This window comes from Marmota marmota, unplaced genomic scaffold (assembly GCF_001458135.2).
Source record: "Marmota marmota marmota unplaced genomic scaffold, marMar, whole genome shotgun sequence".
Lineage (NCBI taxonomy): Eukaryota > Metazoa > Chordata > Mammalia > Rodentia > Sciuridae > Marmota > Marmota marmota.
In genome coordinates this window covers 33,064,168-33,091,711 of record NW_026000093.1, presented here as the reverse complement: position 1 = coordinate 33,091,711, position 27,544 = coordinate 33,064,168, and the positions used below count along the sequence as shown (strand labels likewise).

General features: G+C 33.7%; 1 protein-coding gene across 12 annotated transcripts in view; it reads right to left on the bottom strand.

The window, feature by feature from the left end:
* Nucleotides 1-27,544, bottom strand: part of Ralyl (RALY RNA binding protein like) — a 650,608-nt gene that overhangs the window by 431,765 nt on the left and 191,299 nt on the right. Inside the window, exon 2 of one of the 12 annotated variants that reach the window (XM_048782745.1) lies at nt 20,915-21,006. The exons of the other annotated variants lie outside the window; for them this stretch is intronic. The gene's annotated coding sequence lies outside the window, so the exon portion shown is untranslated. The remainder of the gene's footprint in view (nt 1-20,914; nt 21,007-27,544) is intronic. 12 annotated transcript variants of the gene reach the window in all.

Sequence of the window (27,544 nt, the reverse complement as noted above, 5' to 3'; positions counted from 1 at the left end):
GACTTATTTGAATAAACAAATATATAATTATGAGTTTAGCTCTGGTTCTTCACATGAATGCACCTAAATAAAATACCATCATAATTTTCATGTCTCCTTGAGCCCTCAAAATCAGTTTTCTGATCTGAGCTTCACTGAAAGCATTTGCATTTCACCCTAGACATGGAAGCAACCTACATATAATTAATACATTATTGTCATTCAATAAATACTTTTAATCTAAATGAATGAATGAATGAATGACAGTGTGTTAAACATGAGATTCCAGCACCCACTGCTGTTGTTTATTCCTAGCCCATCTAATCTCAGATGAATTAGGTCTTGAATAAGGTATGGGTTAAAAGAAGGGATTTGTCTGTGGGTCACAGATTATGGACCTGCCTATGACCTGAGAGATGGCATGAAGAAACAGAAATGAACTGAAACAACAGGCAAGCCGTCCACACAGGTATCACTCAAAAGGGAGGGAAACCAGGGAGAAGGAAGGCAAGAGGAAAGACTGATACAGACATGAATATTCAGACCTGAAAGACATCCCTGAGTAGATAAAGTTAGTAAAAATTACTAACATGAGTAGGTAAATACAATTCCAGACCTCCTTCACATATTACCCACCAATGTGGCATTCCTAAAATGCATTAGCTCTTATTGTATCTTGGGTAAGAGAACTGGGAATTATTTATTTATTGTTAATCAGTGAGGAATGCTCCCTACACAGCACCATTCTGAGGGCAGAACTTCATAGCCACCTTAGGCTCTTAAAGTCCTCAATTTTGACATCTTTATATTACAGCCTACACCACCAAAGTCCCTATTCTATCACCCAAAAGATAAAATATCATAATCAATACTCAAGTTAGACAGGAAAACATACGATTTCCCACAGATGTGCTCAAGCAGAGAATTCGAGGCTACAGTTCAATTATCTTAACATGTAAATGAGAAAATTGACAGCCCAGAAAAGAAAGTGACTTGCCCAAGGCCACATAGGTACTTCATTAGACAGCCAAGATTAAATCCGATTCTTTTGATTCACAGCCTGGTATATGACTTTAAAAGATTTTTCCAGAGCTATGTCCATAATACACAACTACTTCACGTTCCCTCCCCATATACTCTTTCCTGCACGCAGATGAGTATGCAGAGGCACACAGACACACAATACACAATGCTTTCATTTTTAAAAATTGCTATAATTTTTTCCTGGTCCTTATTATTATGGACATTTTCAAGAGATCAGTGTACATGCTCCCTCCTTGAAGCACACAGAAACAATACTCATGAATAGTCTGCAGTGTAGAACAGAGACACCATGCAGGGGACACACATAAACATAAGTATATAGTAATGTGCATAGCCTGGAGTGCCAATCCAAAATTACAAGGAGTAATTCCAAATAATATCAAGAAATATTTATTACACATATAAAATATGAAAGAATGAAACCAAAATTTGATTTTTCTTCTTTTCCTTGATATTTTCTATATGATTTTGAAATTCAATACTTTAAAATCTTATATAAATCTTTAAATGCAAGTAAGAAAACTTAAATAATCAAACATTGTCCTTTTAACAAATATAAAGACATCCAAATATAAAGACATCAGAGAAATTACTAACAGTATATGATTAAATAACTTTATGTATAATATTACATGTAAAAAATTAAAAGGCCATAGACAGACATCTAATGTGCCATAAAATTTAGATTATTGATTTTTGTCACAAGAGGGAGCCCATGGTTTTAAATTAATACAAATACACTGCATGTAAATAGAGTGAAGGCCATTTGATTCTGACTAAAATATGAAGCTATAAATTTTAGAGCATAATTCATTATTGATAAAAATATAAATTAATATTAAATATCAGTAGTTATCTCCTTTTTCTGTTTATCTGGGTAAAAGATGAGAAAATAAGTTTAATGATTTATTTCCCCAACCACACTGAAACTATAATATGAAAGAATCAAATAACACATATAGTACAGTATTACTACAAAAAATTAAAAATCAAAATTTGTTATAGTAGTGTACTTTTAAAAAAGAGTAGAGACTAGTTATCTCCAGATTCAAATTTACATATTAGATCTCTTCTAATGAACATAAATCTCCTCTAATGCTGCTGCTTGGTGAATGGTAGGTAAATAAAAGAAAAAATATTAATTATAAAGTCATGTAACTTAATATATCTATGATATATACACAAACATATATATGCTTTAAGGCATTTTATGTGCTATACAAATATATAATTTTAATGTTAATTTAAAATTTAAAAGATAAAGATGAATAAAAATAAAAAATTCATATAACTTTCTGAATGATATCTAACTCATTATATAATTACGTTTTCCACATCTGACAAAGGATGCTTAGGAAACTTCCAGCATTGTTGTGAGGATTAATGAGATAATCTAATGACATTCGAGCATCATTGTCTGTGATTCAGTTTGTTACTAACAAAAGGCAGGTTTTTTTTCTACTTATTGTGGGAACACTATAGAAATATCCTTGATAATAAATATCTTAAGTCATTTTCATAAAATTAACCCCTCTCCTGAATAATTCCCCTTCTACCCACTGATTTTTGACACTTATTATGTCCTTTCTAATCTAAATTTCTCAAGACAACCATGTACACTACTATAATTCTATTCTGCCAGCAACTCCTCATATTAATTTTTGAGTAAATTTAAGCTTCCAAAAACAAAGGGCATTTTTTAGTCTTTGTCTTACAGGATCCTTCTGAGACATAGATATCTTCTTAAATTTATTTCTCCTAATGAGCATCCCTTCTGTTCTTCATTGGCTCTTCTCTCTTACTGTTGGTTGCACCTAGGGTTCAATCATGGCCTCCTTGTTTCTTCTACTGACTCTGGAAATCGCATCTCCTTTCCTGGTCTCACTGTCACTTCCAGGGCGATAACTAAGATAGACAAATGGATCTGTTGGAAAGATCAATCCAGTATGTAACCTCATCCATTTTTCTTTCCTGATGAAAATTCTGCTGGCATTTTCCTTATCCAGGTAGAGAGGGCTGACTGGGAGGTCCAACAATGTGTGTGTTTTGGCTGCTTTAGATACCCCTGGCTCGTGTATTGTTTTCTTGTGTTTCTGATCTAAGTTACTTTTCCACATAAAATATTAGATAAAACATCAAATTCTACTCCTGTGGCTTTTGTTGAAAAATTAGAAAAAATGGCAATATTGAGTCTCCATCAGCAATGAGACGAAATTACATAGCATCTATTTCATCATCATCGTCTACACCCTCCTCTACCACTTCACTGGATTGAAGGTCACCATTCATCATCAAGGGCATGCTATTTTATTTATAAGGATATACTTAAGAGGAATGTAAAGTGCTTTTTAGACCCACATCTAAATCAAAAGTGGAACATTGAAAGCCATAAATGGGCTGTGTCCATCAAGAAAAATTTAAAGAGGTTTTGCCTACAAAGAATCAATTGTAGAGATCTTTTTTGGAATGAAGTCAGCCACTTCATTCAAAGCCTGCCTGCCTGGATCCTAGGGACCTTGAGATTGGGATCTTAGGACTGGACTTGAGGGTCCACTTTATGCCGAGGAGAATACTAAGGTTAACTGGTAGTAAGCTCTGTGGGGTTAAGAACTTGTTTTGGTGTCCTCACAGATTTTCAGTTTCTGACACACAGATGATAGGCAAAAAAAATGGTTGTTGCATGAGAAGTAAAGAAATGAACAAATAAATGTCCTATAAAATTTAATATGGGAAAACAGATTTGACATGCAGCATTTAAATCTGAATAATTTAGAATCAAGTGCAAGTGCTAAAATGAACTGATTCTAATTTAAAAATAGAACATCTATAAAATGTTTAGTTTCCATTTAAATTTAGCTATGCCAAAACAACGACGTGTATTTATAGTCTTTTCATATTTATATAGATAGGAATGTGGCATGACTATTTAAATTTTAGAAGAGTTTGAAAAAGGAAAATCACACAGAAGAGTAAAAGAAAATTCCAAATCCATTCCCATAGCTTTTCCTTCATTTCTTTCTCTTTTCCAGCTGCTAATAGCCAAATGTTCATGCGATATTCCTTTTTGCTTAAAATTGCGTTTGCTTTAATAGCGTTCCATTGTGCTCATATTTTCTAATTAATGTTTAGGTTTAAGAGTTGAACAGGGACTAAGCAAAAATGCTGAGTAAACTTGGGACCCAGAGAGAAATTTCCAAAGCCTATTGAAGGTTGATATTTATGCCTGTGAATCTCAAGAACCCACACAAATGAATGAAGGATCATTGTAAGGAAAATAGCGTAAGGCTTAGGGCCTACAGTTAGAGGGGAAAGTCCATCGGTATAAAAAAAGACCCCCTGTGCTTATCATGGGATCTGAATTGCTATGGGCAGTGAGGTGGGGAGTTGAACTGGAAGAGGTTTAAAGAAAACAACAGAAAACCCTTAAATTTTTAACTTAGACTTAGTGCTAATGTGTTATTAACGTTATTGATATTTAGTCAATCATAATATGAAAAAATTGACAATTCAAGATGACATAGACCTAGGTTTTATTTAGCAAACTGTTCACCCTCTGCTCACTTGTGTCTCCTGCAATTCTCTGTGCTAACTATTCTAGAAATCTGGATACATTTCTGTTCACACATAAGGGTTCTAAAACAATTGAAAAATAACTTTCATTCTATCTAATTCAAAAATGAAGGTAATGTTGAATCTCTAAATTTGACCTTTAAAAACATTATTCAGTTGTCATGAAGATCACAATTATTTTTCTAATCTGTATTTAACAAAGAACAAAATTAATTCCTTTGTGGGCTAGACTGGACTCCCATCTCTCCTACCTACGTTTAGACCCGCATTCAAGGATTCACCACAATGCTTCATAGAAATGATGAACAATTTCAAGGCAGTAACCATGTCTTATTTAATTTTAAATTTGTGCAGATCTTCAAGTACAGAACAAAATTTTCCCCTGAAAAGTACAGGAGAAACTGAAAATTTCTGAGGAGAATAGGTACAATTTGTAATTCAAATTCAGTTTAAAGGGTATTTTATTCTTCATGATGCTTTAAGAAAAAATATATTTTGTTTTGAAAATTCTTCTTGTAAGTTCTGAAACAAGATAAGGATGCCCACATTTATTACTTCTATTCAACATATACAGAAAAGTTCTAGGCAAAGAAATTATCAAGAGAAAGGGATAAAAATTATTCAACTTGAAAAGAAAGAAGTTAAGTAGGTCCTGTTAGCAGACAACATGTTTATATTTGGGAAAACCTAAAGATTCCACTAAGAAACTGTTAGATCTAATAAACAAATTCACTGAAGTTACAGGATACAAAATCAACACAAGAAAATCATTAGTGTTTCTAAATATAAGTAATCAGCTTTTTGAAGAACTCAAGAAAATAACATATTTATAATTGCTACAAAAATAATTAGGTGTACATTTAACCAAGAAGGTGAAATAGCTCTACACTGAAAACATAATGTATTGATTAGAGAAACTGAGGGATATAAAAATGCATGGAAAATAACCTATGTTCATTGATTGGAAGAATTAATATTAATATGCCTATACCAACCAAAGCAACTGACAGATTCACTGCAATCCCTATCAAAATATCAATGGAATTCTTCACACATATAGAAGACTTTAAAATTTTTATGAAACCATAAAAGATACTGAATACTCAAAGCCATTTGTCAAAGGGACAAAGCGAGAGTCACCACACTACCTAATTTTGAATATACTACAAATACATATGACATGATACTACATAAAACAGTCATACAGACCAATGAAACAGAATGTAACAACATGAAATAAATCCACATATTTACAGCCAAGTGATTTCAACAACATGCTGAGAACACACTACAGGGAAACTATTGCCTCATGAGTAAATGGCATTGAGAAAACTGAATATCCATAGCAAAAGAATGAAATTAGACCATCATCTCTTACCATATACAAAAACTATCTCAAAATGTATTGACTACTTAAATATAAGACTTGAAGCCATGAAAATATAGAAGGAAATAGAAAATGGAAAGCTCGATGATGTGGGTCTGGGTAACAATTTGCGGGGGAGGGGTTGATTTCAAAATTAAAAACAGTAAAAACAAAAATAGATGAAGGGGGTTACATCACACTAAAAGTTTCTGCCCAACAAAGAAATAATCCACAAAGTGAAGAAAATCTACAAAATGGGAGAAAATATTTGCAAATTACTTAGGGGTAATGTAAAAAAATATCAAGAACTTAGGTAACAAGAGGAAAAAAAAAACATATTCAGAAGACCAGAATAGTCATTCCTCAAAATAGGTATATTAAAAAAATGTTCAACATCACTAATCATCAGGCCAATGCAAATCAGATCCACAATGTAATAGCACCTTAAATCTGTTAGAATGGCTATTAACAGAGGCTAAAGATAACAAGTATTTGTAAGGATATGGAGAAAAGGAAATCCTATAGACTGTTGGGGGGAGTTGAAATTAGTACTGCTATAATGGAAAACAGTATGAAGTTTCCTCAAAAACTTAAAAACTACAATAAGTTACTACAATATCTAAAGACAGGTTTTTGATAAGCATAAGTTTTTATTTAACTTAGTTGAGTGGGTAGCAGTGGAAATTAATAATAACTATGATATGATCTAGCAATCCCACTCCTGGGTGTATATCTAAAGAACATGAAATAACTATGTTGAAGGGACATCTGCAACTCCCTGATCACTGCAGTGTTATTTACAATATTCAACAAATGGACTCAAACAAAAAAGTCCATCAACAGATGGAGAAACAATGTTATATATACAAAGGGAATACTATTCAGCCATAAAAAAATCTTGTCATCATGACAACATGAATCTAATGAGAGATCATTATATTAAGTGACATTATCCAGGAACAGAAAGACAAATACCATGCACTGTCATTCATATGTAGAATTTTAAAAGACTGATATCATTGGAGGAGAAAATAGAATGTTGGTTACCAGGAGCTGGAATGATTGAGGGGGAATGGGTTGGGTAGATGTTAATCAAAGAATACATAATCACATTTAGATAGGAAGAACATTTTTAAATGTTCAGAATAGACAAATATATAGAGTCAGAAAGTAGATGAATGATTACTGGAGTTGGTGAGGGTAGAATGGCTACTCATGATTGTGAAATTTCCTTTTTGGGTGACAAAAATGTTATAAAACTGACTGTGGTGATGGTTGGACATTAATTAAGATTAACTGAATTTCTTTAGTGTTTACCATGTACCATCATGTTATCTAATTCTTGTCAAATAGTCCTAATTGAAGTACACATATTTTTATCTCCATTTCTTCAAAGACACTAAAGTTTATAAACAGAATTTGAATTCAGGTCCTTGTAATCACCCACTATTTTGTCTTACAAAATTAAGGTCATGTTGAATTTTAGATGTCATATGATCACTGTGATAATTAACAAATACATTTCTTTTTTGGCCTTGAGGAAAGTATATATATGTTATATTTAAATATATATCAAAGTATCAGCCAATCAAAGACTCCAAATTATTATTTCCCTAAAATTCCAGCATTTTAAACTTTGTATGAACTCAGTGAATTTTCCCTCATTAAACTTCATAGTAAGTTCCTACATTCTGCCTTAATTACAATAATTTACAAAAGTAAAATAACATGGAGACATTATGAGTTAATAGTGATCCTATTATATAATTACACTGATCTACATTTTTTCCAAAACTAATTATGAACACATATATCATTATGCATTACACTAGTAAAACGGTTTGGAATTTAAGCTAAATAGTGAAGATTATTGCTATGCATGAGTGAAGGATTGTCAATTAAAAATTGGTTGATGTTTTAAATCACAAAGGAATCCAAGTATTTAAACCCTTGCAAGCACATATGTCTTAAGTATGTCTTTAAGACTCTGACAAGTTAAATCTAGATGAATAAATTGCTAGGATAATGACCTGGCTTTTAATTGTGAAAATCATGAACACAGATCAGTAAAAACTTAGCAAAATAAAAATCAAACATATTTGAAAAAACAACAAAGTATCAGTCACAACTCAGCTAGACTCCATGATGCAGAAAAAAAAAAGTCCTGAAAATAGAACTACAAATGATACTCATTGCTTACAGGAACAAGAACCCTTCACTAAATAAGTCAGACACAGAAAGACAAGTATCATATGTTTTCCCTCAGATCTGGAGCTATATTGGATGTCATGAAAGCAGAAGGGAAATGACTGGAGCATAGGAAGCAGAATAAGGAAGGAGGAGGGCAGGGTAAGAGATCCGGGTGAATGAAGTTGACCAAGTGATGTTATACCTTTGTACTAACTAATATGCCACAATGAAACCCACTATTCTGTTATAATTAATATTCACCAAAAAATAAATTTTAAAAAAGAGTTCTTCAAAAAGGATGATACAAAATAGAAACTAAAAAAAATGCTTAGGTGTCCTATTAAGGAATTTGGAGCCTGACCCTACAATATGTAGATCGGAGCCAACACAAAAGTTGATAACAAAAATCAACAAATGGGACTTACTTAAACTGAAAAGTTTTCTCTCAGCAAGAGAAACAATAAAAGAGGTAAATAGGGAGCCTACATCATGGGAACAAATCTTTACTCCTCACACTTCAGATAGAGCCCTAATATCCAGAGTATACAAAGAACTCAAAAAATTAAACAATAAGAAAACAAATAACCCAATCAACAAATGGGCCAAAGACCTGAACAGACACTTCTCAGAGGAGGACATACAATCAATCAACAAGTACATGAAAAAATGCTCACCATCTCTAGCAGTCAGAGAAATGCAAATCAAAACCACCCTAAGATACCATCTCACTCCAGTAAGATTGGCAGCCATTAGGAAGTCAAACAACAACAAGTGCTGGAGAGAATGTGGGGAAAAGGGTACTCTTGTACATTGCTGGTGGGACTGCAAACTGGTGCGGCCAATCTGGAAAGCAGTATGGAGATTCCTGGGAAAGCTGGGAATGGAACCACCATTTGACCCAGCTATTGCCCTTCTTGGACTTTTCCCTGAAGACCTTAAAAGAGCGTACTACAGGGATACTGCTACATTGATGTTCATAGCAGCACAATTCACAATTGCTAGACTGTGGAACCAACCCAGATGCCCTTCAATAGATGAATGGATAAAAAAAAATGTGGCATTTATACACCATGGAGTATTACGCAGCACTAAAAAATGACAAAATCATAGAATTTGCAGGGAAATGGATGGCACTAGAGCAGATTATGCTTAGTGAAGCTAGACAATCCCTAAAAAACAAATATCAAATGTCTTCTTTGATATAATGAGAGCAACTAAGAACAGAGCAGGGAGGAAGAGCAGGAAGAAAAGATTAACATTAAACAGATACATGAGGTGGGATGGAAAGGGAGAGAAAAGGGAAATTGCATGGTAATGGAGGGAGACCCTCATTGTTATACAAAATTACATATAAGAGGTTGTGAGGGGAATGGGAAAATAAACAAGGAGAGATATGAATTACAGTGGATGGGGTAGAGAGAGAAGATGGGAGGGGAGGGAGGGGGGATGGTAGAGGATAGGAAAGGTAGCAGAATACAACAGTTACTAACAGGGCATTATGTAAAAATGTGGACGTGTAACCGATGTGATTCTGCAATCTGTATTTGGGGTAAAATTGGGAGTTCATAACCAACTTGAATCTAATGTATGAAATATGATATGTCAAGAGCTTTATAATGTTTTGAACAACCAATAAAAAAAATGAAGAGGGATAAATCAGCCTGGGTAATAAAGTAAAAGGAATTAGAGCTTTTTCCTGTAATGTCTTTAGAGGGAGGAAGTTTGAGACTTAGAAAAACCAAGAGGAGAGCTAAGTTTCTCTCAGGAGAGCTGGGCCTAGGACAATGGGGGCTGGTCCTCCATGGTGTGGATGATAGTGGAAAAAAGCATGTTTGACATTTGATTTTGAATTTTTGCCTGTTGCCTTTGGTCCCTCAGCCTCTCAGTCGATGTCTGGGACCTTAGCAATAGTCTTGTGTAAGCAGGGTTAGCGTTAGGCCCTGATTCTATTTTGCAGCAGCCCTAGGGGCTAGCTGGCCAGGCCCTAGACTATCCCTTAGCCTGGCAGATGATTCAGCCCAAGAGGTAATAGGAGAGTCAGCATCCTCCTCTTCATCAGCCCCCAACCAACTTTAAAAGCGGGGAAAGCAGGCTGGATTATCTGTATTTATAAAGGGGGAACTCTATTTTTCTTAACTTAAAAAAAAAAACCCAAATTCTAGAGAACTTGGGGACCCAGTTTAGATAAATATATCTTAAAAATCTGGAATATTTAATCAGTGCATGCTGTATTCACTTATTAAAATGTCTCGCCAAACCCCATTGATATGTACAATTAATACATGTTAATGATAATAAAAAAATCATGAGTGAAAAAAAAAATAAAAAATGCTTATATCAAAGTGAATTTTGATAGTCTGTTATCAAAATTTAGATGTTTGTTGATATGTTACAGACTTGAAATTATCATTAATCCAGTTGGCCACTTCTAGACACATGTCCATGTTATATAAAATAGGGATATCCCTACCAGGACAGTAGAGAGGACACATCAAAAAACAAATATGGGAATGAGTGGGATTTAAACATCTCCTGCAACTGGTGAAAGACACTTTCAATCTATGCAATCAGATTTTTTTTAAGCATCTTCTCTAATCAGTCTGTATCTCCTTCAGAGGACAGATTCTAAGGAAGTCAATCTAGATGATACTGTGCCAAGGAGGAGTAAGAAAGGCTGGATCCTCCATTGAAAGCAAAGTTCAATGTCTTATTTTCAAGAGTCCAAGAAAAGTTCTAAAGCTACTGGCTAACAGGATGAAGAAAAGAGAAATCACAGAATCCTACACATCAATGATTTCAGTCTCCTTGGTGAAAATTGTAGTTACTATCCTGAATATTTGATTTCTGGGTGTGTGAGTCAGTTTTTCATATCTGCAACAAAATAGCTGAAAAAAAACAAGGATAGAAGGAAAGATTATTTTGACTCCTAGTGTCAGAGATTTCAGTGCCTGGTCACCTGACTCTATTGCTGTGGGTCTGTAGTGAGGGAGAGCATCATGGCACAGAGGGAGGTACAGCGGGGCTGCTCACCTCATGGCAGCCGGGAAACAGGAAAAAGAGAGAGGAAGGGGCTGAGGACCAGAAAGACTCCTCCAGGGCACTCCCCCAAGTACCCATCACCTCCAAGTAGGGTCACCACCCAAAGTTTCCACCACTACCCAATAATCCTTTCAGCAGTGAATCCATTGATGAAATCAGAGCTGTCATGGTCTAATCAGTTCCCAAGAGATCTACCTTTGAATATTGCTTCACTGGACCATAAGCCTTTGGGGGACATTCTGGATCCAAACCATAACACTGGAAAACACTGAAAATATATAATCCATGGTATTTGAGGTAAAGGTGACAAAATTTAAGCAAACAACCTTATTTGACCCAATCTTGCTATATTATAGATAGTAGAAAGTAATTATAGCACATCACTGACTTATTTGTATTTATGAATGTATCTACAGTTCATTTAAAAATCCCTTCAAAATAGTTTTTCTCTGAAAAATTTAAAGCCTACAAATTATTCCTTAGTGCTTTTCTTTTCTTGAAATGTCTGATCTGCACTTTGAGAAAAATTTTTATCCAAGATTTGCAACATCTCTACCAACAATAGAATGATAATATTATGTCTGCATAAGATTTTTTTTAGAGAAGGAAATCATATCCCTTCTCACATACAGAAATAAATTTGAATTACATGTAGCTATGAATTCTAATATCTGTGTAGGCTAGTAAACTTTGGTACAGAAAGAAATAATCACGGAGTCACAGAATCACAGAATCCTACACATCAAAGAATGTAAAAGCTTTCTTTTTTTCCACACTAGCAGTTTTTCTTACTCTTTAAAGTTCTTCAAAGCAACTATGCAAAGAGACTAATGCATTCTCATTCTACCTAAAAGCAGATTGGGGTGACTGAAGAAGTCATGTCATGTTTTGCAATGATGTGTTCAAATAACAGTTCACATTTTTTATTCATTATTTTAGATATTATTACTTCAAATAATAGAGATGAGGAATTGAAATAAAAACGTATTGTTAATTTGATCAAGTATTTTTAAAAAACAGACTTTAGCAAGAATGAAATCCCAAATATCTTAAATTAGTAAATATACATATATATTCTTTCCTTCAATAAAATTTCAGGGTGAAACATTATATATATATATATATATATATATATATATATATATATATATATACACACACACATACATACATACATACATACATACATATTTTTACAATGTTGGGGATTGAACTCAGGGTTTCTCATATGCTAAGCAAGTTCTCTACCATTGAGCTGCATCCCCAACCCTGACTAATATTCTTTAAATTTGCTTTTAAAAGAAAAGTGTTAGCAATCCATTTTATTTCTTTTGTTATTAAGGTGTATGCGACAAAGACAAATTATGTATATTTACTACAGCAAATGTAGTGTTTTGGGATATCTGTTTACATTGTGAAATGATAAAATCAAGCTAAAGAGCATATCCATCACCTCACATAATTTCAAATGTTTCAGAGGGTATCTATCTAGGTATTGTCTTAGCTAAGAATCTCTAGCAGACACAAGCCAGTTCATGCCCTTTGGATCAAGTCATGTCCTTTGAATTCACATTAAAATATTAACCCTTAATATCTCAAAATGTGACTCTATTTGGAAATGGATTTTTAAAGAATCTTTAATTATGTTAAAATGAGATTATTAGGATGGGTCCTAATCTCTTATGACTGGTATCCAGATCAAGACACAGATGGGTTCAGAGGAAAACCCTGTGAAGTCACACAGAGAAGACAGATGGCCATCTACAAGCCAGGGGGCCAGCCTTACAAGAAAGCAATCCTGTCAAAACCTAAGGCTTGGACTTACAGTTTCCTGAAATGTGAGACAATCAAATTCTGGTGATTTGAGTTACCCACTCATGGTGTCTTGTTGTGGCAACCCTAGGAAATGTATATCTTCCAGCAATGTTCTACTGGAGAGGAGGATGTTATCAAGTTGACCAATGGAGGTCCCCACACAAAGTTCTGATAAAATACCAGAGATTGAATAAAAAAGGTCTTGACTTAGTATAGAGTCTGAATATATTTATACGTACGTATATGTGTGTGTGCGCATGCCACCATGTATGAACATCATCTTGTATTAGGTGCTATGTGCTTTACAAAAATATAAATTATAATCCCTGTTCTCTAAGAATTTACTGTCTAAATACAGAAGGAAAATAACATATATGAAATAAAAATAAATACTACAAGGCAGTGTAGGACTAAGCACTCATCTGAGGACCATAAATTATGAGTGCTGTAGGAATTATAAATGACAAGTTCTGGGTACATTTACACTTGGCTGAAGTAAAAAGAAACACACAGAGGCACAGATTCATCTACTGAGGAGAGAGTACACAAGAATGCCATGGTTTTAAAGATTTTTTAACTTCAGAAAATCATATACAGGAAGAGTTTCATTTTTTGTAAGATTTCCAGAAGTGCATATTCCTACACTATTAACCTATATAAAAGTAAGAAACAATGTTTTGAGCAATAATTGCTCAATTGTATTGAAACTGCTCAAATTTTTATATATGTAAAATATATTAATCCAAATAATGTAGCTTCAAAAACAAAGGTGCACAAACTACTGGATTAAAATAATGCAAATTTATCATCTGATAGTTCTGTGAGGGTGTATGGAATTATATTATGCCATGCTCCCTGAAACCCTATGTTGAATCTTGCCTGCATTCTCGGGCTGTGGCTGGCAGTCTTTAGCACTCCTTGGTTTGCAACTGCAAACCTCCAATCTATGTCTCCAACTTCCTTTGTAGGCTCACATTATCCTCTTTTAAGAAGACAGGGAATATTGGATTAAGACCCAGCCAAGGCCAGTATGATCTCATCTTAATTAACTATATCTGCAATGACTGTTTATATATAAGGTCACATTCTGTGGTACTGGAGTTGATACTCTATACATCATTTGGGGGATATATATATATATATATATATATATATATATATATATATAGAGAGAGAGAGAGAGAGAGAGAGAGAGAATACTGAGAATACTGAAAATTAGATTTACCCTCTTGGGTATAAAATATAGTATTGTTAATTACATATACTATATATAGTTAATTATAGTATATAACTATAGTATATAGTGTATTTGGTTATATTAACTACATAATTTCTCTCTTTCTCTCCCCCTTCTTCCCTCCCTCCATATATATATATATATATATATATATATATATATAAAATATTGAGTGTGAAATTCATCTCTTAATTTAAGTGTAAAATGTAGTATTGTTAACTTGTTAACTACAGGCATGGGTATGTACAGTGCATCTCTATACTTACTAATCTTGTGTAACTGAAACCTTATACCCATAGACATTCATGTTTATTATAGCATAATTCAAAACAGGCAAGATACAGATGGACTTAAGTGTCCATCAACATATTCATGGATAAAGAAAAATGTATGTATACACAAATATACACTATCTGTCACTTAAAAAAAGAAACCCTTGATATTTGTAATAACTTGGGTGAGCCTGGAGAGCATTATGTTGAGTGAAATAAGAGAGGAACAGAAAGACAAATACTGCATCTTCTCACTTATGTGGAATCCAAAAAAAGTACATCTCATTGTTTTTCTTTGCATTTCTCTCATGATCAATGATTTTGAGCATCTTTTTATTGATCTAATGACCATTAGAAAGAATCCTAACTTTGTGGTGAGTGGCAAGCGTCATCATAGTACACTGGCCAAGTGCAGAATTGGTGGAGTCAAAATGCCTGGCTTTCAGCACTAGTTTTTATCCTTCTTTCCTCTGTGAGTTCCTCCTCTCTGCTTCTGTTTTCACATCTGTAAAGGGAGGAGACATAACAGACCATGCCTCACAAGGTGTTCTGAGGTCTAAAGAGGCTGATCCTGTACTGCTGGGAAGATCTTAGACACACTGTAAGTCTTGGTACACACTAGTTTCCACCATCGCTGTACTACAGTGGGCAGAATATTCTCCCTGAGATTTTGAGATGGGTGTGATTACTTCCCTACTTTACAGAAAAGGAATTCATATTCAGGGAGGGTGACAAACCTCACATTATGAAACCAAGCTGAGTGACTCTGTACCTCATACTGTGATTGATAGGAAGGCTTGACAGTGTAGCAGCTACTGTCCTATTTCAGGGACAGTGACAATGAAATGAAATTAACCCCTATTACCAAAGTTTATATTAGAGGAACATTTTCTTACACTGTAATCTATTTTGAAAGTTAATAAATAATTAAAGTATTTTTGCTTGTATATTCTGAAGCTGTCCAGTAGGGAATATTTAAAATAAATAAGTAATGTTGTTAATATTAAAAATTCAAAACTATGATTCATAATTTTGTATGAAGTGTACTTATGTCCGACTTTTTATCCCTGTGGTTTTTACTTTATATTTCAACATATATTTTGATAAAGAAGCCAGCACAAATATAGTCCTTGAAAAAAAGAGAAAATTATATTTGAATGTTGACTTCAAATAAGTAGCTCTCTAATGGGTTACTTATGCACATAAACCCTGGCTTGGAATGGCAGTTCATAGATAAAACATGAAGCTTCTAATTTCTAAATTTTACTTTCTGAAAATCCTTTCATGAAATAATTTCAAAAAGTATCCACCAACACTTGCTGATTTCTCACAGCAGATCTTAGCTATAAAGCTGGGTCTCAGGTGTAGATAGAGACTGCTTCTCCAATCCTTGTATAAAAGTGTCTTCCTGTCCTCTCTGTGAACAAAGAGAGGAGTACATTTACTTTTAAACCTAACAATAGTATACAGAAAAAAAGAAACTCCAGATGAAATGAATATTCCCCGAAGACAATTATACAGTTTTTAAATTGGCTTCAAATATGACTAATGTTTAAAATAAATGACTGCATTATAGAAAGAAATGTTTTTGACAGAACTGGATAGAAATACTAGCTCTGGTAACCCCAAGGAATTTTAATCACTATCTGGGTTTTCCATTTCTCACTGTAAAGGGAAGGAAAGGTTATTTTGAGAAGTGTATTATATATATGATTAAGATAACTAGCAAATTGCCTGGCATAGAATAGATACTCAACAAAAATTCCTTCTGTGGCAAATTTAGCAAGGACAGGTAAATATCTGTGTTGGATATCTCCAAGGAAAATAGAACAATATGTTTAGCAAAGTCTCCCAGGAATCTGTTTCTTGTCTTTCATTGTTTCCTTCTGCTTCTTTTATTGCAAAATGCTAAAATTTGAGGAAGGAAAAATAGATACCAGTTATCTGAGAATAAAAGTTTTGCCCATGTTCATGATAAGCTGGGATAACAAATAGATATTGTTGAAAAGGTGGCCAGGAGACATGCCTTGGACTCTGTTTGTTTAGAAAGTAAAATATTTTGCTACAAATTGCTGATGGGAAATTTATATTCATATTTTAAGAGGCTAACACTAGAGACATCGTCCCCTGTCTCAATCCCAGACCTCCTATGGAATATCAAAATAATTTTGGATGCTTACTGAGTGTCAGTCTGTCTATTTACATGAAAGTTCATGGGTATAGGGATCTTCTAACATTTTAAGAAAAGCAGTTTAACTGCCTGAGCAGTAAACATGTGAAACAAACCAAGAATAAAGATGTATACTTGTCCATATCTGTCTTTCATACAAAAGTATAATGTAGACTTGGGAGAAAATTTCTTTATTTTTCTTTCTCTAAAAGCATTTTAAAGGTCTCATTTATTTCAGCCCTCATTGAAAGTATGGCTCAAAATGCACTGGGACTTTATTCAACAAAGGAATAAAGATCAAAACTATAGCTACAATATCAGGTTTTTAAAGATGTCAAATCTCAACAACACAAAACCAGCTCTTCATTGTTACTTATGTTTTTCTTATTTTGTAAGTACTCAAACAGCCTGTGCAATTCTTTCCTGCAATGATTTCCTTTTCAATGATTTAAGCAGTCTATTCTCAAAAGCAATGCTCAGAAATCCAATTACCATTCCAACACTATGCTTTTGTAAGCCCTGAGCATTAAACCATAGCATATGCTTCTTCTTGCCCCTTCCTTACACCTCTCACTCAGGCACTCTGCTTTTCCCTATCAAAGGGGGTTTGGGTTTTGTTTTGCTTTGCTTGGTTTTTGTTGGATAAGGAAAAGTGGCCATAAATTACCTTAAAACAAATGAAAAAAAAAAAAAACACCCAAAAACCTAAACTATAAATCTTTCATGTGAACATAAATCCAAGAGTAGGCATAGAAAGAACAAAAACTGAACAATATGCAATTTTCTTCTCATAATTAATTTAGTTTAGTCTCATAATTAATTTTAGTCTCATAATTAATTTTAGTTTATCATTAGTTTACATTAGGATTTTTGACCTACCTTAAAGGTGGTTCATAAATTATAAATCATAATATATTAATCAGTATGACTAACATTTAATTTATTTCATATTTAATGTCAAGTTGTCTGGATAAATTGGGAACTTTAGTGTAGATATTGTGATCATAGAAAAGCTATTTTCCCTATTTATATATATTTTTGTATGAGTTCCTTCATTTGCATAACATATTGTATGCATCTCAGTGTGTGCCTGTGTGTATCTGAGAATAGGTGTATGAGCAAATAAAAATAAAGGATAGAAATTAATAGAGATAGTATCATTAAATTTCTAATTTAGTTTATGGGAACAACAGGCAAGACACTGATGAAGGGTCAAGGGAAGAGAGAAAATCTAATTGGATGGAAGTTGACTAAATCCACTTACATGAATTCTGTATTTAAGATTTTGTTTAATAATGAGTCATGTCTAATCAGTCCTACTCTACAAAAGACAAAAGAATATAAATTATCTAATCTCTGTATCTGAAATGATCCGATATTTCATAGTTTTATGTTAGGATGCAGCCAAGAGGCATATGGAATTCCTTGGAAGTAACAGATACTTTATTACAAAATAAAGCCCACCCAACCAATAAATTACCATCTCACCTTGATTATCTTTTTAGTTTACCATTAGCTTTGGAAAGAAAAAGATGCTTAGAAAACAAAAATCTATAAGACTATATAATATGTATATACATATCCTTTCTATTTTACATATGATGAATCTGAGACACAGATTTGAAGATAGAGTAATTGATTTAGCAATAATGCATTTTACTCTACTCTAAGTGGAGAAGAACATGTTGGATCAAAGTAGTGACCAACACCTATTTACTTACTTTAGGGAGACCATAGTCAAAGCAAAGAGGGAGTGGTAAGGAAGGGAGAGATGGGTCATTAAAAGGCAAGGTGAAAACTCTTTCATCCTGATTTGATCATTATATATGTATATGTGTATTATCACATTGTGTCCCACAAATATGTATAATTATTATATGTCAATAAAAAGAAAAATGTGTCATATCTAATAACAACAACAGCAAGACTATGAAGAGGAAGTTAGAGTGACAAAGGATTAAGAATGTAATCTGGCTGCGTGACTTGGTGGAAACATCTCAGACAGTAGTGGGAGAGTAGGAGATAGTCAAAGCAAAAGGAAAAAAAATAAATGTCCTGAAAGGCACAGAGGAAAGAGAGCGTGGGAAGATAATACCTAGAGCTGAGGCACAGAGTACTTAAGGACCAATCATTTCAAACAAAACAATATAAAATTAAACAAAAACTGCAGAAAGGACTTTGACAAATATTTTCTTTGGAAATATGTAAATATATTTGAACATCATTCTGTGTTGGTCAATGTTTTCTCAATATATAACTTTTGGAATAGAAACAAATAGAAACAAATCCAACATATTTCATCAAAATGCAGATTAGTGGGACAAGCTCATAATCTAAATCTAAGCCTAAAGGATGAAGTCCAGAGTTCCCCAGATTATTCTACATAAATTCAGAACTACATCAAGCTCAGGAACAACGGACCCAAGTCATTATTAGTTTTGCTTTATATAAAGAAGAAACTGGAGGTAGTGTTGAGAATGGACTACAGGCTCTGAAGTAAGAAGTTAGACTCATACCTGGGAAGCTATTGGAATAACTAAGGCAAATGATGGTACATTCCATTGTGGTAAAGTTGTATTTAACATCTGGCCTTTTCCTGTGAACACATCTTGTAGTTTCCATATTGGATATTGGGGGTGAAATGGTCTATTTTGGTTTTGTCTTAGAAAATGACCTTTTTAGTGGGCATAGTGGCTCACAACTGTAATTTCAGAGACTTGGGAAACTGAAGCAAGAGGATAACAAGTTTGAGGCAGGCCTCAGCAAACTATTGAGACCTTGCCTCAAAATTTACAAAAATAAAAAAGGACTGAAAAGGACTAAGAATGCAGGTCAGTGGTAAAGCATTCCTGAATTCAATATACTTCTTTATCCATTGCTTTCCTTGCCAATGGAGTTACGTTGTTTTCCTAGCTTGTCTATTGTGAATAGCCCTGTGTTAAACATGGAAGTGCATGTATCTTTATAAGGGGGTGATTTCATTTTGTGGGGGATTTGCCCAGAAAGGATTGCTAGGTCACATCACAGTTGGATTTTAATTTTTTTAGAAACTCCCATACTGTTTTCTGTAATGGCTACACCCAGTCTACATCCCCACCAAAAATATACAAGAGTTCCCTTTTCTCCATACTCTCTCCAACATTTGTTATCTTTTAGCTTTTTGATAATAGCCATCTTAACAGGTGTGAATTGGTATCTCACAATGGTTTTGATTTCCATTTCCTTGATGATTAATGATGTTGAACACCTTTCTGTGTTGTATACCTTTTCTTCTTTGAATAAATATCTGTTTAGGTCTTTTGCTAATTTTTTATTCAGATTATTTAATCAGATTATTAGCTAAGAATTCCCCTAAGGTCCATAAAGGCTTGTTCTCAGCTTGACACTCATTGGAGATGGCGAAAACTTTAAGGGGATGATGAAGTGAGTGGTCTTCGGGTCACTGAAGGATCATCCCAAAGGGGACTATTGAGACCCCAGTCTCTTCCTCTTTCAATTTTTCTTTTGCTTTCTGGCCATGAGATGAGCGATTTTGTTCTACCATGTGCTTTCACCATGATGGGATGCCTTGACACAGGCTCAGTGTGACAGAAGTAGCCAATTATGGACTAAAACCTCCAAAACTTTGATAACAAATAACCCTTTTACCTTCATAAGTTGTTTATTTCAGGTATCTGTTATAGTAACAGAACGCTGAATAATATACTAGCTAGCATTTATTAAGTACCTAACATATGCCAGGAAGCGGGCTGTATATTTATTTCCAAATGAAGCCTCTGAAGAAGGCTTTATTATTACCTCTAAATTATAGTGAGGAAGCAGACACAGGACAATGTTAAATAATGTGTCCAACCTTTTGTAATAAGTGAGTAACAAATTCAAACCAAACCATTCTGACTGAAGCCCATATTTTTAATCACATGCTACAGAAAGCTGCCTACATCAGACACTATAGATCTCATGTGAGTGTTTGGGGACTTTAAGCAGAATATGAAGAGATCTGCAATTATTTCTATGTCAGGAAAACCAAAATATTCAGTACAGGATAAATTTACATTCTCAGATTTCCCTTAAACTGTTCACTCACTGGGAGATTTACTAGAGTGGGGAGGCTTTAATATCTTCAAGCAAGTGGTTTTTTGTTTGTTTGTTTGTTTTATTTTATTTTGTTTTGTTTTCAGAAGGAAAAAAAAAGCAAATGAACAAAGAGAATAGAAAAGCAAATTCTTTACCTTTCTGAAAGCTGAGCTCCTGAGACAATAGAATTTTTGAAAACCAAGTTATAATTTTAATATTTTCTCAGTTGATAAGTAAGCAGGGTTCTCTGGAATTGAAAGAAAAAGAAAGAATTGGAACAGAGAGCAGGATAAGCATGAAGTGTGTCTCAGACATATATACCCTTTGTCTTGCCTCTCTCCTCTCCCCTTAGACAAACAGAATATGGAAGCATGGAGAATCCAGCACAAAAGGAACCTACTCCTGCTTCCCAACGGGGGACAGCAATATCACAGTGCAGTGAGAATAATGAAGAGGGATGCTTGTGGCCCCAGCAATGGCGATTATGGTAAACTCAGTCCATTGGAGAAAACATACCATAAAAGAAAAAGACAACTGGGACTGAGGATATCCATTTGCTTTTATGACTGGCACTTTGTCAACCCCTGAAATTTAGTTGTAACCTCTAAGAAAAATAGTGTCTCTATCAAAAGAAAAGGAGCCCAGGCTCTACAAGAGGGTTTTAGAAGAATTTCCCCTTCATTGACCAAATACTTAAGCATTCTAAATTTGGATATTCTAATCTTCATATTCCAAGGAAGGGGAAGGTCCTGACTTACCAAAGTAAAGAGGTTCTTAGGTCTTTGGGTATGAAGAATAGAAATAGGAGAATTTCTTTATAATTGTTTAACACAAAGGAGTAAACACTGGTCTCCAACAGCATGATTAAGAATATCTTTTTTTTTCTCCTCCTAGCCAGAGTACATAGTCCAGCTGAATCCCAGGTTTTGTCATCTCAAAACATTCTTCAAGTTACCTAGCACTGGGCCAACCATAGTATAGACTTACAAAAACATTTGTATGCTTTTAAAAGTAAAAAGAAAAGGAAGGGAAGAAATAAAATTAAGTAAGAGAGGGAAGAAGTTAAATTGTTGAAGTTGAATTGTTGTTCAGTTATTGTGAAGCTATTTTTCTTATAGATTACAACTCATTGCTCCTACAGCAGGAAATTGTGCAAAAATATGAAGAAGTCTGCACTTTTCTAGAGTAGACACTCATCAGAACTTTCTTTCTAAGTTGGTCTGAGAATTAAGCGGGCTGTATTGGCTTTCATTCTAGATGAGCTTCCCACACAACTTACTCTTCAGAGTGAAAACAGTTAATAATTAAGTCTGGAAGAGTATATACTGGATTTTTTTTTTTTTTTTTGGCACCAGGGATTAAACCCAGGGATAATTTACTACTGAGACACATGCCCTGCACTTTTATTTTTTGTTTTGAGACAATTGCTTAGGGCCTCTCTAAGTTGCTGAGGCTGGCTTTGACCTTGATCCTCCTGCCTCAGCCTCCTGAGTCATTGGGTTTACAGGTGTGCACCATCATATCTGGCTACTTATAGAAAGAATTATGAGAACAGTCATTCTGAATTTTGATGACCTTCATAAAAATGAACTCTTATAAATTCAATGTTACCTATAAAAAAGTAAAAGTCATTTCAGACTCACACATCAAAGATAGTTTTAAACACATTTAAGAATCTCACTTTCCCTCTATTTCAGATACGTGAAAGCACTAGACATTTTTTATTTACTCTTCTCTCTTGATATAGAAGTTTATGGAGGTGCTGCATATTGAATCCTTCCTAAATGCCATCTTCTCAGAGAAGTCTTACCTCCCCCTGGGCCTTCCTGCACCCCAACTCCTGCCACAGAGAAAGTTAGATCCCTGAGTTATTGCCTTTAGCACAGGTTGAATTCTACATTCACTTGCATGACATTAATGTCTGTCTTGAACAATAGCTCTTAGGTGTAATGAAGATCAGTATGAGTGATAATTTTGCTTATTTTTGTATTCCCAGCTTCCAGGGATTTCATCTGGTACAGAATAAATACTCTATAAATACTGAGTGAACAAAAAGTTAGTTGATAAGTGAAATTAGAGAATAAATGAAGAAATCCCCTTCATTGCCAAAGGGAGTTATTATGAAACAATCTCAAAGTGCTGAGTAAGCAGTAAATTTATATGAAGCAAATAAATCTACACACTATTTGCATATCTCATTTTTAACTTAATCATTGCTTTACCTGGGATTACCAAGATCTGAAATCCAGACATGAATTTGTGAATTGATCATTAAATAATGTTGGTATTTGAGAGCATTGACAGGAGTGTTAGAGGTTTAAAGTTTGTTGAATAAGTGAAAGAAAATGTGTTAATAATCAGCATATTTCCTATAAAATACTATTTGCAAATAAATACCTATATACACATCTGCCCTTGTACACACATAATAAGTAAGATAACTAAATAATATTGCCATGGCAACTCAGTAATTTATTTTTGTATTCTATAAAACAGATAATTTTCTCATTTCTGGAGAGGGTCTGCACATACATCACTTTTAGAGCACAGAACAGTTTAATGAAAATGTTAAGAATGGTATAACTAGTGGTAGAACCAGGGGAAAAAAGTGGTCCCAAGTTTCTGGGTTTTAAAATTTGTCCAGAAATAGAATAATTTCAGTTTTTGAAAACAGAGATAATATATTAGTGAAGGAGTATTCAGCGGCCCAATTTTAAGTCTGCTAGTAAAAAAATTATGTGAATTTGTATATCCTTTTTAGGAGACTAAATGCATGAGTTAGATGTTTTCAGTCCTACAGTCCATCATATTCACTTATGGCTTTAAAAATTAAACATGCCAAGGACCCACCCTGAGTCCTGGATTCAGTGCTGCCAAGGTCAAAGGTCTGATCTCAGGCTTAAAGAGCTTCTAAAGATTGCCACACCCACCTGGCATGAGAACCACAGAACATTCACCTATCTTGTTCCATCCTTCCTTGGCTATATAAATGCATTGTAGGCATCTTCTAAAATGATATTTGTTTATTATTTTGAGGGAAAATAAACTATATACATCAGAAAACCATGGAAAAATTAAAAAAAAAAACCCAGAAACTATTTCTTTTCAGATATCTGGAAACCACATGCAGGTATAAAAAGGCCCTCAGCAAACTTTTTTAAACCATTCAATTTTTAATTATAGAGTAAATGCTGGTGGTTAAATCTTAAATATATCTGCATATCAACTATATTCAAAATCATTTATCTTAAAAGTAATAAAATCACAGTGAAAGGCACAAAAACATAGGAATAATAGATGGTTTAACTGTGTTATGCCTCATTCAATTTGAAATAATTTATCTACCTGATTTTTTAACTCCCTCACCTACCATTATAAAAGCACAGACCCAAGTGAAATTTCAGAGCCAGAGTCATGTAAGTTAAAATGAGACTATTTTTAGCGTATTTTTACTTTGGATAAAATGGCAGAATGACCATCAGGATGAAATCAAAAGTGAATAAAATCAAAAGTAAAGAAATCAGAAGTGAGCAAAAATGTTCAAATTCCTTTGCTTCAAGGAATGACTATTGATATTGAAATTTCAATTGACAGATGAAGATGGTTATCAATAAAATTTACAAATGTTTAAAATGTTACTAACACAAAATTATAAGTAAGTGATAAATCTTATGGGAGACCAAATCAGAGTTACATTTTAAAGACCACTTTTCTTTTGAACACAATAGAGATTTTAGCTTAAGTACATATTTTTATTAATCCGTATTTACATCCCTCTATTTAGACAAAAAGGTTTGAGGTTACTTTAGAAAAACAAACTATCACACTCTAACGAAATTTTGTAAAAAAAAAAAATAAAAAATAAGAAAATCTGTCCTATATAGCATATAGATAAGATTTGAAATAATAAAATATGCCATCAAGCAAAATCTATGCTACAGACTTAATGATGGAGAAAAAGATTTGGTACATGCCTTAAAATAGGAAACACGAAGCTGATCTTGATTACACTAAGAACTTCCTATAATAACACTCATTCTATATGCAAATCATTTGTAAAATGAAGATTATCTATTTGATTCATATAAAGCCTAATGCATTTCTCCTTCACTTTGAGTGAAGCATAAGGTAGAAGTTATAACAACTTGCATTTTTATGCATGTGCTAATTGAAGATCAACAGTGTTTGACAACTTTGTAAGGCTTCTACGAAGAATATATTCTAAAGAATCACTAAAAAAAATAAGGCAAAGCAAGATAATTCTCTTTTCATATGCAAAACACATATAGTGAGGAGTGCTAGAAAGTCCAAATAAATTAAATTGTTTCATCTAAGATGATAGACAGAATTTGTCTATCAGTATTTGTGCTGTTAAGGGGAAGAATTGTTTTTATCCATAGAATATAGTGTCCATTTAGAATAACACCTACTTTTTCCAAGTCAAAATGTTTTCTGGAAAATTTTTGGAAAATTAATGAAAATATTGCATAAGATACAAAGACAACCAACAAGATATTAAAACTTTTAATAGTACCTAAATCTTTTTAAATTCCCTGAACGTGATCATAGTGGCCTTAAAATCACCAGTTTAATTTCAGACAATACATTTGAGAATGTATTTGGAAGAACCCCCCCCCCCAAATTCATTTCATTATGTATGCACATATTTAGTATTTATATAACTAGTAATGCATGTAGTTAGCATTATAATCAAGGAGGAAATAATACAAAACCTTCTTTAGCAAACCCTTTAATACTCCCTTTTGCTTCTTTTCTGTTGTATTCTTTCTTTTTGCTTCCTCTTCTTTCTTTTTCTTTGAGTGAACTTGCTCTCTGTTCTCTAAAGACTCTAAGGCTTTGCTTTCATAACCTCTTGGCACATTCACCAATTACTGAGTGCACCCTGGAATTTTAGGTCAAATGTTTTTACTTTGAACTACATGCTACTATTTGAGCTCAATTCCTCCTACCATTAACCATTAGAGGACTGTAGTTACCTGGGCCCTTAATGACAAAGCTTTTTCTGCATATCTAAATCTACTTTCTCTCTAAGGAGCCAAGAGGATATCCACCTAATTGCTTTTAGCATAAAAGTATTTGAGAGAGATTGCAGATTAGTTTTATTATTAATATAAAGGCTGAAATTAAAGGAAAAGAAATCTATAATTAGGACATTATTAAAGGAGTAAAAATGGGATTTCAGTATCCCAACTACTAATATCATTTTACAATGTGAACACCATTGGGATTCACAATTTACTTGTGGCATAAATAAAACTCACAATAAAATCTCCCTAGACCAAAAATATTCCTCAATCCAGATACATGTGGGGAAAATTTAGGCGAAGAACATAGATTATACATTGGCTTTTGTTATAGTCAGAAAATGTATCATTACCACTATCAGAGATAAATAAAATAAAATTTTAATGAGCCCCACCACATTCTTAGAATCTCACTTGCCTGATTTCCACCTTCGATCAGTTCTCCTCAGACTTCCTGATACTCCTTCATAGTTCTTAACTTTGTACTTTCTTTCTTTCAATTTTTATTTCCTCTTTTTACTTACACATGACAGTAGAGTCTGTTTTGACATATTCATACAAACATGGAATTATCTTATTCTAATTAAGACTCCAGACTTATGGATGTACATGATGTTGAGATTCACTGTGGTGTTTTCATATATGTACAAAGTAAAGTTATGCCAGATTCATTCCACTATCTTTCCTACTCCTAACTGCCCTCCCTTCTCTTCATTCCTCTTCTTTGTATTTATTGGATTAATGTTTGTTCTTCTCTAGATCATAAATAATATATTTTATTGACATATATTACTAAATGTTGAATATTGTGAAAACTAATTATAACTAACATTTTTGAATGGTTGTTATGTGCCAAGCATTTCTATACATTTTAAGTTGATGAACACAGTTTCTTCTTTTTACCAATTTGGAAACAGAGACAATTTTAAGTGTCTGGACAACTGTTATACAATTTTTAACTGGTAAAGGTGGGATGAGCTTGGGGAGTCTGTCCCCAGCCCCTTTGCTCTTTACTACTATTTTATTCAGTTATTTCTGGATATTAGAGTTTATATGGCAGCATTCAAGAGTTGAAATGACATTTTACTTTTAAAAGCAAGGAATTTTAACTGCAAGAACCATATTTTAAAAAGTAGTCCATGGTTGAACCTTTGACCACTACCTAATTGGGAAAAGTTGAAATGATAGTCATTATTATGTACTTGGTATTATGCTAAGTGCTTTTCACAGATTATCTCATTTAAGCCTCCTGATGGTAGGATGTTGAGGCAGTGTTTGACAGAGTAACATGGAGATGCTTGGTAGAAAACCGCTGAACTGAAGTGCTTGGTCTAAAGAGCAGAACCAGGAGAAAAGAGGAAAGAGTATTCTGCATATTGGTGGGTTATGGATTAGCTGAATAAAGGGAAAGGGAATAGAATCTTTTGTAGCCAGTGCAAGACTACAAAAGGAGTCACTAAAAAAAATTTAAATAAGAAAATAAAGATAATGAAACATTAGATGAGAGCTAATCTGAAGCTCTGTGGACCTCAACAGCATGAATGACTTTTTCCTAATATTTTGTGGTTCAAGCAGGAGAATTAAGGATGAAAAGTAATGAGAGCATCATGGGGAAAGTCAAGACTAACACATTACATGTGCTCATGGTGAAAATGGAACACACACACACACACACACCCCTGTATTCTGATTATTTCAATATTCCTCCTATGGTGTTTCATTTAAAGCATATTTTTTTAA